The sequence below is a fragment of the Pinus tabuliformis genome, chromosome 4_1 (genome assembly GCF_031772625.1).
Source record: "Pinus tabuliformis cultivar Carrire ecotype Pingquan chromosome 4_1, CPIR1, whole genome shotgun sequence".
NCBI lineage: Eukaryota > Viridiplantae > Streptophyta > Pinopsida > Pinales > Pinaceae > Pinus > Pinus tabuliformis.
The window spans coordinates 485806577-485824705 of record NC_142303.1 but is presented as its reverse complement, the minus strand read 5'-3'; the positions used below and the strand labels follow the sequence as shown (position 1 = coordinate 485824705).

General features: G+C 36.6%; 1 pseudogene; it reads left to right on the top strand.

The window, feature by feature from the left end:
- Positions 1-646: 646 nt before the first annotated feature.
- On the top strand, positions 647-1694 carry LOC149176616 (zeatin O-glucosyltransferase-like; annotated as a pseudogene).
- The last annotated feature ends 16435 nt before the right edge of the window (positions 1695-18129 follow it).

Sequence of the window (18129 nt, the reverse complement as noted above, 5' to 3'; positions counted from 1 at the left end):
TATGAGATGGGACGCAGGCGAGTTCAAATGTCGAGGCTGCGACGGTGGTGCAAACGGAGACGTCGTTTGGATGGGTAACAGAATCATGGAAACGGGAAGATGAAAACGATAGCAGCACAGATACCAAGATGCCGGAAAAATGCGCTTTTCTGGTGACCTGTTTTTCTGAAAAGTCGCATTATAGACGGCGAGTCCTATTTCCACCTCTATAGCAAAGTTAATGCTATAGAGGTACCCCTCTGACAGCCTCATAGAGCATCATCGACCATACATCATCGGACCATGCATCGTAAACTTTATCTGTCTCCGGCATCCCGCTCCGGCTGCCCATCGAAACCCCCGGCGACCCTGCCCGCAGCCACCCGCAGCCTCCCATCAGATCGTATTTGTTGCGGCAACAGTCCCTCTATTTCAAATTTCAGATTTGAGTTTTGAGCGGGATGCACCTTTGTATACGATACATATACGATTGAATTTTGAAAACCCTCCAAACTTTGAAATTTGAATTTCAATGCGCGCTCAAATTTTTGGAATGAACTGATGACAGAACCATTGTTGGGTTTCCACCATGGTTTTTGTGTTACATTCGCCCAGCGCTGACGTTTCATGAAGTTTGTGGTGAAAGTATCAAAACGTTTTTGAATGAATGCCTCCGCCTCCTCCTCATGGTTTGAGGTCCCAATCCCCGCCGTGGATGAACGGGGTCGAGGACTGCGTGGAAATTTTGGTCAACACATGCTGGGAGCTGGAGTTTCCGTTCATCGAATACACAGAAAAGGAGATAGAGAAGCCCATCTGGGCAGCAGGGCCTTTTCTGCCCTTCTCCTCTTTCTGGAATCAGTCAGAACCATGTACTGCTATAACGCATGATAGCGCCATCCGCAACAGGAAGAGCAGTATCGATGAAGACCGATGTCTGGAATGGTTGAATTCCAAGGCGCTTGTATCAGTTCTCTACGTTTCTTTCGGCCGCATAGTCTGTCCCTCCGATGAAGAGATGACAGAGCTCGCTCTTGGATTGGAAGCTGCCCAGAAGCCATTCATTTGGGTTTTACAGAACCATCGCCGTCCTCCTCCTCCTCATCCTGATCATCGTCCTCATGATCATCAGGTTAGTAATGGCGGAGGAGGAGAGTACGTGCTTCCAGAGGGCTTCGAAGGTTGAATCGAGGGATTGGGTTTGATAATCCGTGGTTGGGCGCCTCAGCTGCTCATACTCTCTCATCCCTCCACGGGAGGATTTCTCTCGCACTGTGGATGGAATTCCACTGTCGAAAGCATCATCCAGGGCGTTCCTATCTTGGCATGGCCCACCAGAGGAGATCAGCACTACAATGCCAAAATGCAGGTTAATCACCTCCAGGTTGCTGCCATGATCGACCGGCCAACCCAGGATGGACGGATGAGCAGGAAGGAAATTGGCAATGGAGTGACGTTGTTGATGGATAGCGAGCATGGAGTCCAAATGAGAGAAAGAGCAGCGTCTCTTAAACTCAAGTTGGGCTCTAGCTGCCCCTCATCTTCTGAAGCAGTATTAGACACGTTTGTTAATCACCTTTTATCGAATCAGTCTGAAGTTCTTGAAAGGAACATAATTGTGTAGTGCTGAAGTTATCACAATGAAATGAGCGGAGGCCCTAGAATAAAATGCCCAACGTGCAGGTGCAGAAATTGGGAAAACAATGAAATGGGAGGAGGCCATATATTGTTCACCTATTTTACTGATGTAAAGGTTTTTTTCAGAGTATTTTAATGATGTAAAGGTTGTGATGTGGGACCTGCATCATAATGCCCAGATGATTTTGCAATGAAGTTTTGGTTGCGAATTCAACTTAAAGAGGCTTTACAATTTCATTATATGACCGAAGAATGTGATATTATGTTTCTCAATTTCATTATTCTACAGAACGATGTGATTTTATTGTGCATCATTCTTGACGTTTAACTTCTACACAATTCTATTTTTCGAAGGCATATCTCTTCCTCGACGTACCCAGCAATATGGTTTCATTCAATCCTATAGATTTTGATTAAATATGCGGTGAAAATGAATTGTATTAGTTTCACTAGTACAAGGATTGATTTGAATTATTCAAATCGATTTATTTCTCTAAACCTCTCAAAAACACTTAAATTGAATTTAGTTATCTATTATTTCTCTAAACCTCTCAAGTGTTCACGTCTTCTGAAGAGGAAGATGCTTTCCCTAATGCCATTCAATTTGAATTTCTATATAAATAAATGTTTTCTTTAGCTGTTTTTGTCCTCTACTCCAATTGTAAATAAAACTAGCAATAGGTATGATAGCAATCAGTTAAACCATAAAAAGAAGTTTCTTATTTTTCAAGTTTTTAATTTAAGTTTAAATTGTTTATAGGGAAGAAAGTATTATTATTATGTTATTGGTCTGATTATCAGTTAAACCATAAAAAAAAGTTTCTTATTTTTTAAGTTTTTATTTAAAGTTTAAATTGTTTATAGGGAAGAAAGTATTATTATTATGTTATTGGTCTGATTTCTCATGAAGTAGGTCGGTAAGCATAGCTAATCTTGTAAATATTTTTTCAGTAAAGTAATGCTAATGCTATTGCCTGAATTATTAAAAAAAACAAAGAAAAAACATTTATGTTGAAGCAACAATTTATAGGTGTGATGTTTGATAAATTAATATGATGAATTTGTAATGTGCTATACTATTTGCTAATTTTACAAGTTTACATGAAATGAGGGAAGTTGTGGAAATAGTTATGGACTTAGTTGATTTAAATAAGTTTTTATGGTCACTTATAGTTATATAAGGTACTATTGGTACACTAAATTAATAAGTTTTATGGTCACTTATAGTTATATAAAGAACTATTTGTACACTAAATTAATATTGGGGAATGACATAATTTAATAGATTTTCTACTAAATGAGGGAAGTTATGGAGATATTTATAGAGTTGGTTGAAATGATCACCTATAGTTATATAAGGGACTATTTGTAGACTAAATTAATATTAGGGGAATGATATAATTTAATAGATTTTCCCCTTAGAGGGTTTTCTTGATCCCTTTGTTCCTTCATATTTTTTTGTGTAATCTTTTTCATGTTTTTGTTGTGGGCTATTAAAGCCAACAATGGTATTAGAGCATTGGTAAGGAGTAATAGAGGAAGCTGGTGAAAGACTCGAGAGATTGCTATGAACCAAGGGTGTTGTGGATTGAGGGTTTGTAGAAAGAGAACAACATATTTTGCACAAAACCTTCGAAAAAATAAATAAGAAGTCATCACTACCCGCAAGGAAGGTCGTGAATGCAAGAACATGGAAAACCATTGTCCAACATTTGGGCAGTGTGCAAGAGTTGTTTGGAAGTAGTTGTAAACTTTCTTTGGCATTCAACTATGAATGCGAGTGGATTAAGGAGATGTAGTCACCATAGTTAATACTGAAGATCCTAATATTACGAGCTTAATAGCCCTAACCAGGAACAATCATATTGGACGAGTATCCACTATGTGGAACTATGATCAATTGTCCCAAATTATATACTTGTTTCCAGGAAATATGCAAGACTCACCATCGGCATTCAAAACGTAGATAACATTCAACACAATTGGTGCCTCTACAATTCGAAAAGAGGAGTGAGAAATTTTTTTGAAAACAAACTGATCTTCTCCAACACCTTAAAGTATGAATTCAACAATGATTTTGATAAAGATTTAAATGATAAATGCAAAACCATTCAATGGACTTGGCATTAGTTTTGCAATTCATATTTATTGTTTTGTATTTCTTTGTAGTTGTAGCAATAGTCGTATTTGAGTGTTATTTCATTCTCTTTGATTAAAAAATTGTTAGTTTGTTAAAAGCAAATTTGTAAATTAAATGGGAAGGAACTCATAAAAAAGAGGAGGCACTCACAAATAAAGAAGCCATTATTCTTAAATTAAATGGAAAGGAACTCATAAAAAAGAGGAGGCAATCACAGATAAGGGAGCCATTACTCTCTCCTTCACGCTAAAGAAAATAGCAATGGAGAAGTTAGATGAGAGAAAAATTGGAAAGAATGAAAGAAAAAGAAACAAAAGAAGAATGAAATAAGCAATTTTCACAAGTCATTTTTAGAATTTGGTAATGTTTTAAATGTTGTTGAAAAAAATTATGGGACTCTATATCGAAGAGAGTAATGTATTATACATTTCAAGACTTGTAGTGAAATGCAGAGTTTTTTCATGGTTTATGTGGATTCCTCTTATGGATATTTTATAATATATAATTTGTTTTAAATTATTTTCTAAGAGTGGTTTAAATAAGGAGTCCTCATAAAGTAGAGTTAAAGTTGACAAGTCCAATCAAATTTAGACTGAATTAAAGTCAAGTGAAAATTAAAGTTATTGATTTATTTTATTGAAAAGAGAAAAGAAGAGGGTTGCATGATTGATTATACCCAACATTCCAAAGGGTTGGTCCAAGCTGTAAAAGTCTAGCCATAATAAAGTGGATTTCCCTAGGTATTTCGTAAGAACCGTTGATTCAAGCCTACATGCATTATTGTGGTAGCACATGTAATTATGTAGCATGTATGCTCTTATGCATAGAGAGGATGCAACATCAAGTTGTGGAATGAACCACTAAGTAGTTATGAAGGTGGAAAGTGTACTTGTATGCTATCTTTATGTGCAATAAAAGAACTTGAGTCTTGACTAAGGAATGAATGTCAGATGGAGTAATATTATAATGTGAGAAGGTTGGGATCAAATTATGATTAAGAAATTTTAACATGTTGTTGAGCCATGTGGGTGAAAAGGATTCTTAGAGAATTGGTGAGTACATTAGATGTCACTCATGTATCTTAGTAGATTGAATTCTTTTTTATTGACATCAATGATCAATTGTTTGCGGGAAGAAGCAGAAAGCTCATGTAATAATCAATTTAATGTAATGATTGTAGTGAAACATATAGATGAAGAATTAAGAAGAAGATGCAATTCCAAATGAATGAAAAATTTGTTACAAGTGTAAATGAAAGAAGAAGACTTCATGAATGAAGTATCCAACGAAGAATGATGAAAAAAATGGATGAATCCATGAAAATAGAAGATGATAGCCAAAGAAGACTAATGAAGAGACATGAAGAAGCAGATGACATGACAAAATAAGATGATAGTTAAATAAAGAAAATGAATGATGAAGTGTAGTAGAAAAAGTAATGATAGGATGAAAGAAGATGATGACAAATATAATGATGTAGTAACAAAAGGAATGTCATGGGAAAATGAATGATCAAGACATAAAGAAGAAAGAAAGATGGTGAACATGTGTGAATGAAGAAGAAACTAGTGAAGCTGTATGTTCATGAAAAGAAGTGTATCCATGAAAATTTAATCTCTAAAAAGCTTAATGGTTCCTAATGTTTTTGGATCATGGAAAGAAAATTATCTTGATCCAATGTTTGTATAAGTGATAGATGACCTAAATAAAAAAATTCAATTGAATGTACATGAGTCAATGTTAATCTAAATCTAATGAGGCAAGTCCATCCATATTGAAAAATTTGTAGTGCTCTAAAAACCATTTTTTAGGGAAAGGTTTGTAGTAATCTAAAACCACTTGTCATGACAATGCAATGTTTTGTGGTAATATGAAACCATTTGATGGTTTGTGGTCATCCAAAACCACTAATGTTTTTCGTAAAAAAAAATCCATTTGATGTCATGTATTATTTGTGGTAAGAAAAAACCACTTGAGGGTTGTAATAGTTAAGGGTAAGCCAATGTAAAACCTTGAGATGTGATGGTTGAGGGTCATCCACAAAATCCCATAGGTGTAATAGTTATAGGTTAGCCAAATAAAACTCAAGATGCAGTTACTAGTAATCTAAAGAAAACCCAAGATGATAATTGGTCATGATGTAGGTAAACTGAAATTGTTTATATTTTTGCAGGTACAAGATGAAAATTGAAGAATATCAAGGCTAAATAATGAAAAAGACCAAATATCATAGAATACTTAAGATGAAAAAAAGAGCATAAAATATGAAGATGAATAAAGGATCACTTCAAAAATACTTGAAGAATACATATTGATATCATAAGCACTCATTAAAGGGGAATATAAAGAGATCACTCCTACATGTGTTGTTTAATAAATCAATATGATGGATTTGTAATGTGTTTTAATAATGTAGACCAATTCTAAAATTATGTGGGAAATGAGGGAAGTTATGGAGATATGGATTTGGTTGAACTAAATAAGTTATTATGGTCACCTATAATTGTATAATGGATCATTTGTACTATGAATGCAATATGGGTGGAATAATATAATTTCATAAATGTTTCTTTATTGATCTTATGTCCCTTGCTTCATACCTCTTTTATGTGTTTGCATATGTTTTTTATAGGCTATTAAAACCAACACACTCTACTTCTAGTCATATAGCTTTCCTATTAAGATATGTAGCAGCAACTCTACAAAATTTGAGCCAACATATTTGCATGGAGTCCTCCATAAAACACATCGGAACATTCAAAATTTAGATAGTTTGGAGTGTATCTGATTGAACAAATTGAGAAGATTTTAGTCCAATATTAATGAAGTATAATTTAGAGAATTCAAATTTTGAGACATCTCATAGAAATAAACTATAATTGCAGATCTTAAAATTAATTTGAACATTGGTTAGAATGGCTTTTTGGACTTTAAAGAAAGCTTCGTCTAAGTAAATGATAGCCTTGGAAAAAAACATAATCCATTTTAAAGATGCCAACTTTATAAATTGAAGCATAATCTATGCATCTTCAAAGTTGTTCCATCATATCACTCACCAACCGATAGGTCTATAGTTAATGCAATGATTTAAACCTCTAAGGTGGCTCACTAGAAAGCAGAGGCAATTTTTCAAAAATACGGAATGTTAGGTTGTATGTACATGAAAACTATGGATTTCCTCTTTTATTATTAGGATATATGTATGTATATATTAAACGTTGCTATTAAATTTTTGAACAAAGGTTCAATTGGTGGCAATCTCGAGGAGGGACACGTATCAATGACCGTTTAACTTTGGGCATTTTCCAAATAAACAAAATAGGGTTTCTGATGTGAGGTTTTAATGCACTTTAATTATTTCTCCCTGCCCTTTGTACTGGCCTTGGTTTTGCAAATGCAGTCATTTCACACCTGCCGAGGGAAACTAGGAGTTGGTCTCCATTCTTGCATCCGCTGTTGATCTGGTACGGCTCTGTGTGTGCGTTGTGCCTTCGCTTGTCTCTTGTGGTGGTTTGTTTGCTGGTTCTCAGAGGTTTTAGGTCGACTTTCAATCTGCAAGTTGTTTCATTTATTCTTTGTTACCGAGGCTCATGCTTCGTCTTTACTCTGCTCGTGGTGATTTTCAATGCTGGTTCTAGTGTTGATCTGGCTCTGTGTAACCACAGGTTCTTTCCTTGCTACTGCGGTGGGCATCTCAGCAAACACTACTTCAGGTAATTTCTTATTCCAGTTTCATTCCTGCATCTCGTTTTTGTGATTCTAACCCTCTGGCTCCTTAGTGAGCAGGTAAATTTTCCTCTGGTGAACCTGCTAAGAGAAACCCTCTGGCGAGAGACTTGGTTCTCATCCTCTGGCTCAGAATCAGGCCTTTTCTAGGTAAACCCTTGCTCCTCCCTTCTTTTATATGCTTTTTGTCACTTTGTTTTGTCTGCCCTTCTGGTTTCTTGACTACCCGTATTGTTTTTGTGGTGGTGTGTAGGTCGTGCCTGGAGAACGCTGCTCCATGGCCTCATCCTTGGGAGTCTTTGCAAGCTTGGGAAAAAAAACAGGGTAGGATCCTTCTGTGATTGTATTGTGGTTTTTTTCTTGCGCTATCCTTAGTTGGGCATATCCCTTGGGGTTTCGCTTTCTCCGTAAGTTTGTATGGTTTCGTCGGTTTCACACCCTTGCTTTTTTACTAGTCTTGGCCTGCAAATCGTTGTTTTTCGGTGTTCGTGGGTTTCAGAACCCTCGACTGTTTTGGTTGTATATATGTATATTGAACGGTTAAATTTGGAACTATAACAAATGCACAGGTGTGCTTTAATACTAAATGTAAATGTACTTGGGTTTTTGTTGAGAAAGGATTGTTGGTTTTGCCTTTGTCTGGTTCCTGGTCTGAGATGCCTTCAGTCACGAGATTTTTGTCGATGTCATTAGGCCTCTTAATGAAATATTTCACTCTTTTGCTTTAAAACAATATCTGAAACATTAATGCATAGGAAAAGAAGAAATTGTATTTCTTTCTTAATGACAGAGGTTTTAGATTCATTTGCTTTCATGTATATTCAAGAAAATTGTAATTTCAATTTCTGTGTCCTCTCTTCTCTCTGGATGGAAAACTCTCCTTAATGAGGATCTGGTTTTTCTTTTAATGCCTTACTAGCAGTCTCTTACACTTGAGGAACTGTTCCTCAGTTACCTTTCAGTTATCTAACAGTTTCTTCAAACATACTCTTAACTAATCCTACTTTATGATCTGAATTGGATCCTAAAACACTCTCTAAGTTTTCATGAACTCTATAAAATTCATGCCAAAGTTTCCAAGTCTTATAAAGATCGAGCTTATCAGAGATATCCTTGTAATAGTTAAAATTTGTGATCAGCGCGGAGCAACGAGGACCCTCGGTCAAGCGCGCAGACCATCGGCCCATGGTAACGTGCACTGTCACGAATTAGCAGAATAGGAGGTCATTTCAAGAAACGGGGGTAGTTTCTGATATGCGATTAGCGACATATCGCAAGGAAAACCCATCGAAGAAGGAAAAGCCCCGAACGCCCGGACCCGAAAAACCATAAAATGCAACGGATATCGCGCCGATTTCGTCAGAAGCGGGGCCCACAAAAACCGGCAGAATATCGGAAGGGCTTCGAGCGGTAAGTGGTTTCAACCGAGTCCCGCCCGATGCCACACAATGGGTGCCACGCGTCCGGCGGAAGAGAGAGGAAACCGTTCACATCAGACGGGTAAACATCATGTTACTTACTCGCCCGATATGAACGATGACCATAGGATCTGGGGCCCCCAGATCGACGACGGAGATGCGTTCCGATGGAAATGTGCATATACGGAAATGTGCACATATAAGAAAGTTATGTATATACAGAAGATATGCACATATCTTCCGTATATATACAATTTCCGTATATGCACAATTTCTGTATGCATAATTTCCGTATATGTGCAATTTCCATATATAGAAATTGTGCATATACGGAAATTGTGCATATACGGAAGATATGCGCATATCGCATATCTTCGGTATATCCCTAAGGTAATTGTCAATAAACTCTCAACGAACTATCACAAATTATATCACGAAACCATATATTAGCTGTAGATCATAAACCAATCTTAGCACAGCTCATTCTATCATTAACCAAATGGTATATGGAAAACGCATTCACCACAATCAAACTCGGATTTAGCTATTTGTCTCAACCAATAAAATAAAATGGAGAGCTAATCGAAGTCAATTTGTGAAAACGCATTTCCCAAAACTAAAATGTGTTTGCAATTATTCTTGTGAGTGTTATAGGATTAATAAACGGAGAGTAATTGGTGATATGGTGTTTTATAAAATATTAATAATTTGAAAAATTATGGTAAAAAGGTTAATTGTTGAAAATTTAAAAATACAAATTTAACTATAATAAAATTCTGTAAATTGATATGCTAAAAGGAATATGATCTCAAAAATTAAAATGAATGCAAATAAATTAGGGATATAAATTAAGTATTGATGGTGGGTAAAGAGTGATAAATATGAATTTATAATTAATATCAAAATTTCATATTGCTAAAAAAATATTAATAAAATTTTAGATTATTATTATTAATAATAAATAGTATATATATATATATATATATATATATATATATATATATATATATATATATATATATATATATATATATTTCTGACCAGATTCAAATTTCTTTCCATTTTATAATACTAATTTCTTTCCATTTTATAATATTATAGATTAATACCATAATTTATCCATGTTTAAAAAGTTATTACTCATTTCTTCATATTATATTTGTTCATATGACTTTTTTCTTTAATTAATTAATTTAATAAAAATAAAAACAAATACAATTATTTTGCCAAATAAATTTCAATTATTTTACTCAGATCTATTAAAAATATTCTATTCTAAAATTTACCATCCATTTAATAATTATATTTAAATTACTAAAATTCTATTCCAAATTAAAGAAAAAATCGTATGACTAAAAATATCCTATTCTAGAATCTACCATCCATTTAATAATTATATTTAAATTAAGAAAATTCTATTCCAAATTAAAGAGTCGACGTATCGCCCTACTTACAAGTTACTCGCTCATTGACAATGTCCATATCAACCTTTCTTAAAGGCACGACAAGGACTACTGCAGCATAGTATTATTCCCTATCAATCTTTGGGATTAGGAAATTCATGTAAATAATGTAAATAAAAAATAAGGAGATTGGGAATATGAAGAGACACTGGGAGGTGAAGCCCAAGAGTCTCTCCCTCCATGTATATATCCATGAGCAATCTTAATGCAAAAACACAATTCGCATTATGGAGTTACCTCCTGGCCTGACATGGTATTAGAGTCAACTCCATTTTTAGCTTTTATGCCCTTGTAACTCCCTTCTTCTATTTCTGCAGTCTGCGGGGAATGGTTCTACCCTTATGTCTATTGAGGTAACATTTACTTTTGTTACATGACTTTTCTTGTTATAGATATTTAGTATGTGTTGTGATTATTCAAGAATCATTTTTGTGGGCGTGGAATTCAGTCGAAACTGCTAAGATGGTTTGTGATTTTTTCTCGAATTACTAAGCATTGAGATAAACCAGTGTAAGACGTTCTCCCTCACTGCACAGTTGACTCCTATAGTGTTTTCTAGGTCGTTCTGGTGCAAGATTACAGACTTTGGTTTATGAATTTTGTAAGTTTATGAGTACTATATACCAGGTATTCAAGTTCAATTATTGGCATACACAGTCTTTGTCCTCGACTGTGCTCCTCACAACGGTTTCTCCTTCCAACTGCGCTCTGTTCCCTTGGCATACCACACTTGAATTCGCTACCTCCCCACATAGGTGACTCCTCACCTCACTCCCACAACACCCTCGACCATCACAACCTTCGTTCGAGTCACTGCAGCGAACCATACCATAGTCAGGACCCGAAAAACTGCTAAAAATAGTGAATTGTGCTACAATTACGGAAACTGAAAAACTAAAAGAGACAGTTGTGGGGGTCCAAGTGGGATAGGTGGGTGGCCACCAACATCCACCTGGATCATGGCATCCTACAGTGATACCTCCCACACACTTGTCCCAAGATCGACCTCAGGATTCCCTACACTGTACACAATCTCCACTGGTCACCCATTGTGGCTCCTCGTTACCGCACAACCCAACTCCTCCCCTCCACCCTCCTACTCACATTTTCAACAGTTGCTCAGAGCCTTGTCCTCTCGGACCTCTCCCTCGAGCTTGGGTCACTCGGCTGCAATTGCTCATTATAACGCATTGCTCCCCTAGTCGACTCCCATACAATGCTCCCACCACACTGATAATACCGAATCTCAATTCAACCTCCCCCACATCATTCTCCCCCATATACAACCTCCCCTAAGTAATACCTCTTTCCTATATATCAGTGCAATTTTTACTATTTTTACACCAAAAGTGCATTTTTTGCCACTAGAACTGCATATATTTTCCACCAGAAGTACAATTTTTTGATATATTGGAAGCAAAGTACATTTTTAATACATTCATTGATATCTATTGTTGGAGTAGTTCTGCTGGGAAAAGAGAACTATCCTGATTGGTCAAGGAAGATAAAACAAACTCTCATTTTCAATGAGTTGTGGAAAGGAGTGTGTATAGGAGAAGGAGAGAATGAACCTGCAAAGGCCACCTCGGATAAGAAGATTACCATTTGGGAAAACAAGAACAAAAATGCCTATGCCTTGATTGCATCATCTGTAAATGAAGAGGTGAGTCGTCATAATGCACCATTTTCAAATTCTTTTGAAGCCTTACATAAGTTGAAGGAACTTTATGACTCACTCTCTCAACTTGAAGTTGTCCAATTGATGATTAAATTATTCAGTCTTGAATTGAAAAATGATGATCCTCTTGCTTTAGCATCAAAAGTAAGATCTATTATGCATGATATCAAAACCACTGGTGTTCAAATAAACATTCCTCTTATAGCTTATGTCAATGCACTATATCCCACTTATTCAAATTATCTTGAGTCATTGCAAGCAAGTGAAACTTCAAGGAGATTAACTTTGCCTCCCTTGAGAAGAAGTTTGCTGAGAGAGAGAAGGTTTCTGGGAAGAAGACAACTCCTTAGTCTTCTAAAGAAGTTGTGTGTATTGAAGATAAAGAGAAGAATCATACTCAAGATTCTTCTAGAGGAATAGGTGGCCGAAGAGGTAAAGGAAGAAGAAATTTTAGAGGCAGGGGTGGCAGACAGTTTCAAGGAGAAAAGTCTGATCTTCATTGCATACGTTTCAATAGAGATGGATATGATGCATCGACATGTAAGTTTCTTTAGGACAAAATTGAGTAGGAAATAAATGAGGCCAAAGGTAAAACCCTTGACGATGAGACAGGTATATACTTGTTTCTATGGCAGACTTGATGGATGGCACATTGCAGATATGATGGAGGTTGCTTCATAGACCTGGATTTGGCACATCGAGAGTCAGAGTTTGATGAGATGATCTCTTCATATTGAGGAGATACACATATGGATGATGATGTTGGGATAGATGCGGCTGATTTCATGTAGCACATTAGTACCAAACATCATGGACAACATGTTGCAGATGAGATGGAGACTACTTCATGGACCTGAGCATGGCTTACTTATATGGAGATGAATTCTTGATTGAGTTGATGATGTGATGGGATGTTCAGAGAAACAATTGATGGTGGCATGAGGATGTGCATTCTCATGGTTTGAGCGTGACAGTTGGATTAGCTACCCAACTAGTTCAAGCTATGGGGGCTTGCGGTGTGCAGAGATGTGTTAGCATTGTTGGAGTATCATGGCAGCAGTTCACATGATGACGATACATGATGAGGTCGACACGATATGTTGCAGGAAGCATGTAGCTTGAGATGGAGGGGCCAGCCTTCCATGATGGGAAGCAGCATGAGGAGACTATGACAAGGTGGTGATGATCATGGATTGAGATGATTTTCCGATGTATGACATATCGATGGGGTGTATGCCTTGGTATGGATATCTTGGTGACAGATGGTTGCCGGGATGAGATATTATCGAGGACGACAATGACTTCAAGTGGGGGAGGATGTAAGGACCTGCGGTCCGTGCGACGGGCAGGGCGACTCCACCATGCGAAGGACGTTCGAAATGCGAAGTGAATGACCAAGAGACGAGTTTATATGATGTTGGGCGAGTTGAGAAGGCGGTCCCACGAGTTGGGCAGGCCGACCCTCCACTAGGGTGAAGGAAACATGTTGAACGAGTCGGCTTGGGCGTTGGGTGTGGGTCGGCCGAGTGACATAACCCACCACCCGCCCGTATATATTGGAGGGCGTTTGGAGGCAAATAACCATCATTCGATCAACACGAGTTCGAACAAGGAGTTTTGCGGTGCGTGGATGAGCCCGCACGACAGGCGGAACTCGGGTGAAAAACTCGTTCAGAAAAGTTGGGTGAAAAACTCGGGTGAGAAACTCGGGCGAAAAACTTGTGGAAGAAACTCATGCAGGAAACTCGGGCGAGGTCGTCGGGCAGAAAACTCGGGTGAGGTCGTTCGGGCGAACCGAGCGAGGTCGTCGGGTGACCCGGGTGAAGTCGTTCGGGCGACCTGGGTGAAGTTGTTCGGGCGAGTCGGATGAGGTCGTCGGGCAACCCGGTTGAAGTCGTTTGGGTGCGCTGGGTGAGGTTGTCGGGCGACCCGAGTGAAGTCGTTCGGACGAACTGGGTGAGGTCGTCGGGCGACCCGGGTGAAGTCGTGTGGTGACTCGGGTGAACGGGTGGGCGTGCGTTTGGACGGGCCGGGTGAGGGCACGCCATGTCTTCCGTGTATGCATAGTTTCCGTATATGCGCAAATTCTGCATATACGGAAGACACACGCACATCTTCCGTATATGCACAGTTTTCGTATATGAGCAGTTTCTATAACATAAACGAAGATGTGTACAAATTCCATATACAGAAATTGTGCATATACGGAAACTGTGCATATAGGGAAGATGTGCGCATATACGGAAACTGGGCATATACGGAAGACATGCCCATGTCTTCCGTATATCCCTAACTTTCCTGTATGTGCATACCTTCTGTATATGCACGTCGTTCGTGTATCTGCATCGCAGATGCACAAATTCCATATACAAAGATTGGGCATATACAGAAATTGTGCATATACGGAAGACACGTGCATAGCTTCCGTATATGCACAGTTTCCGTACATGCGCAATTTCTGTATATTGAATTTGCGCGTATACAATGCAGATACACGAACGACGTGCATAATCGAAAGGCATGCACATATCTTCCGTATATGCCCAGTTTCCGTATATGCGCACATCTTCCGTATACGGAAACTGGGCATATACGGAAGATGTGTGCATATACGGAAACTGGGCATATACGGAAGATGTGCCCATATACGGAAACTGGGCATATACGGAAGATGTGGGCATATACGGAAACTGGGCATATACGGAAGATGTGCGCATATACGGAAGATGTGTGCATATACGGAAGATGTGCGCATATACGGAAACTGGGCATATACGGAAGATGTGTGCATATACGGAAGATGTGCGCATATACGGAAACTGGGCATATACGGAAGATGTGCGCATATACGGAAGATGTGGGCATATACGGAAGATGTGGGCATATACGGAAGATGTGCGCAAATAATACATGACATCAAATGGATTTTTTTTTACGAAAAACATTAGTGGTTTTGGATGACCACAAACCATCAAATGGTTTCATATTACCACAAAACATTGCATTGTCATGACAAGTGGTTTTAGATTACTACAAACCTTTCCCTAAAAAATGGTTTTTAGAGCACTACAAATTTTTCAATATGGATGGACTTGCCTCATTAGATTTAGATTAACATTGATTCATGTACATTCAATTGAATTTTTTTATTTAGGTCATCTATCACTTATACAAACATTGGATCAAGATAATTTTCTTTCCATGATCCAAAAACATTAGGAACCATTAAGCTTTTTAGAGATTAAATTTTCATGGATACATTTCTTTTCGTGAACATACAGCTTCACTAGTTTCTTCTTCATTCACACATGTTCACCATCTTTCTTTCTTCTTTATGTCTTGATCATTCATTTTCCCATGACATTCCTTTTGTTACTACATCATTATATTTGTCATCATCTTCTTTCATCCTATCATTACTTTTTCTACTACACTTCATCATTCATTTTCTTTATTTAACTATCATCTTATTTTGTCATGTCATCTGCTTCTTCATGTCTCTTCATTAGTCTTCTTTGGCTATCATCTTCTATTTTCATGGATTCATCCATTTTTTTCATCATTCTTCGTTGGATACTTCATTCATGAAGTCTTCTTCTTTCATTTACACTTGTAACAAATTTTTCATTCATTTGGAATTGCATCTTCTTCTTAATTCTTCATCTATATGTTTCACTACAATCATTACATTAAATTGATTATTACATGAGCTTTCTGCTTCTTCCCGCAAACAATTGATCATTGATGTCAATAAAAAAGAATTCAATCTACTAAGATACATGAGTGACATCTAATGTACTCACCAATTCTCTAAGAATCCTTTTCACCCACATGACTCAACAACATGTTAAAATTTCTTAATCATAATTTGATCCCAACCTTCTCACATTATAATATTACTCCATCTGACATTCATTCCTTAGTCAAGACTCAAGTTCTTTTATTGCACATAAAGATAGCATACAAGTACACTTTCCACCTTCATAACTACTTAGTGGTTCATTCCACAACTTGATGTTGCATCCTCTCTATGCATAAGAGCATACATGCTACATAATTACATGTGCTACCACAATAATGCATGTAGGCTTGAATCAACGGTTCTTACGAAATACCTAGGGAAATCCACTTTATTATGGCTAGACTTTTACAGCTTGGACCAACCCTTTGGAATGTTGGGTATAATCAATCATGCAACCCTCTTCTTTTCTCTTTTCAATAAAATAAATCAATAACTTTAATTTTCACTTGACTTTAATTCAGTGTAAATTTGATTGGACTTGTCAACTTTAACTCTACTTTATGAGGACTCCTTATTTAAACCACTCTTAGAAAATAATTTAAAACAAATTATATATTATAAAATATCCATAAGAGGAATCCACATAAACCATGAAAAAACTCTGCATTTCACTACAAGTCTTGAAATGTATAATACATTACTCTCTTCGATATAGAGTCCCATAATTTTTTTCAACAACATTTAAAACATTACCAAATTCTAAAAATGACTTGTGAAAATTGCTTATTTCATTCTTCTTTTGTTTCTTTTTCTTTCATTCTTTCCAATTTTTCTCTCATCTAACTTCTCCATTGCTATTTTCTTTAGCGTGAAGGAGAGAGTAATGGCTCCCTTATCTGTGATTGCCTCCTCTTTTTTATGAGTTCCTTTCCATTTAATTTAAGAATAATGGCTTCTTTATTTGTGAGTGCCTCCTCTTTTTTATGAGTTCCTTCCCATTTAATTTACAAATTTGCTTTTAACAAACTAACAATTTTTTAATCAAAGAGAATGAAATAACACTCAAATACGACTATTGCTACAACTACAAAGAAATACAAAACAATAAATATGAATTGCAAAACTAATGCCAAGTCCATTGAATGGTTTTGCATTTATCATTTAAATCTTTATCAAAATCATTGTTGAATTCATACTTTAAGGTGTTGGAGAAGATCAGTTTGTTTTCAAAAAAATTTCTCACTCTTCTTTTCGAATTGTAGAGGCACCAATTGTGTTGAATGTTATCTACGTTTTGAATGCCGATGGTGAGTCTTGCATATTTCCTGGAAACAAGTATATAATTTGGGACAATTGATCATAGTTCCACATAGTGGATACTCGTTCAATATGATTGTTCCTGGTTAGGGCTATTAAGCTCATAATATTAGGATCTTCAGTATTAACTATGGTGACTACATCTCCTTAATCCACTCGCATTCATAGTTGAATGCCAAAGAAAGTTTACAACTACTTCCAAACAACTCTTGCACACTGCCCAAATGTTGGACAATGGTTTTCCATGTTCTTGCATTCACGACCTTCCTTGCGGGTAGTGATGACTTCTTATTTATTTTTTCGAAGGTTTTGTGCAAAATATGTTGTTCTCTTTCTACAAACCCTCAATCCACAACACCCTTGGTTCATAGCAATCTCTCGAGTCTTTCACCAGCTTCCTCTATTACTCCTTACCAATGCTCTAATACCATTGTTGGCTTTAATAGCCCACAACAAAAACATGAAAAAGATTACACAAAAAAATATGAAGGAACAAAGGGATCAAGAAAACCCTCTAAGGGGAAAATCTATTAAATTATATCATTCCCCTAATATTAATTTAGTCTACAAATAGTCCCTTATATAACTATAGGTGATCATTTCAACCAACTCTATAAATATCTCCATAACTTCCCTCATTTAGTAGAAAATCTATTAAATTATGTCATTCCCCAATATTAATTTAGTGTACAAATAGTTCTTTATATAACTATAAGTGACCATAAAACTTATTAATTTAGTGTACCAATAGTACCTTATATAACTATAAGTGATCATAAAAACTTATTTAAATCAACTAAGTCCATAACTATTTCCACAACTTCCCTCATTTCATGTAAACTTGTAAAATTAGCAAATAGTATAGCACATTACAAATTCATCATATTAATTTATCAAACATCACACCTATAAACTGTTGCTTCAACATAAATGTTTTTTCTTTGTTTTTTTTAATAATTCAGGCAATAGCATTAGCATTACTTTACTGAAAAAATATTTACAAGATTAGCTATGCTTACCGACCTACT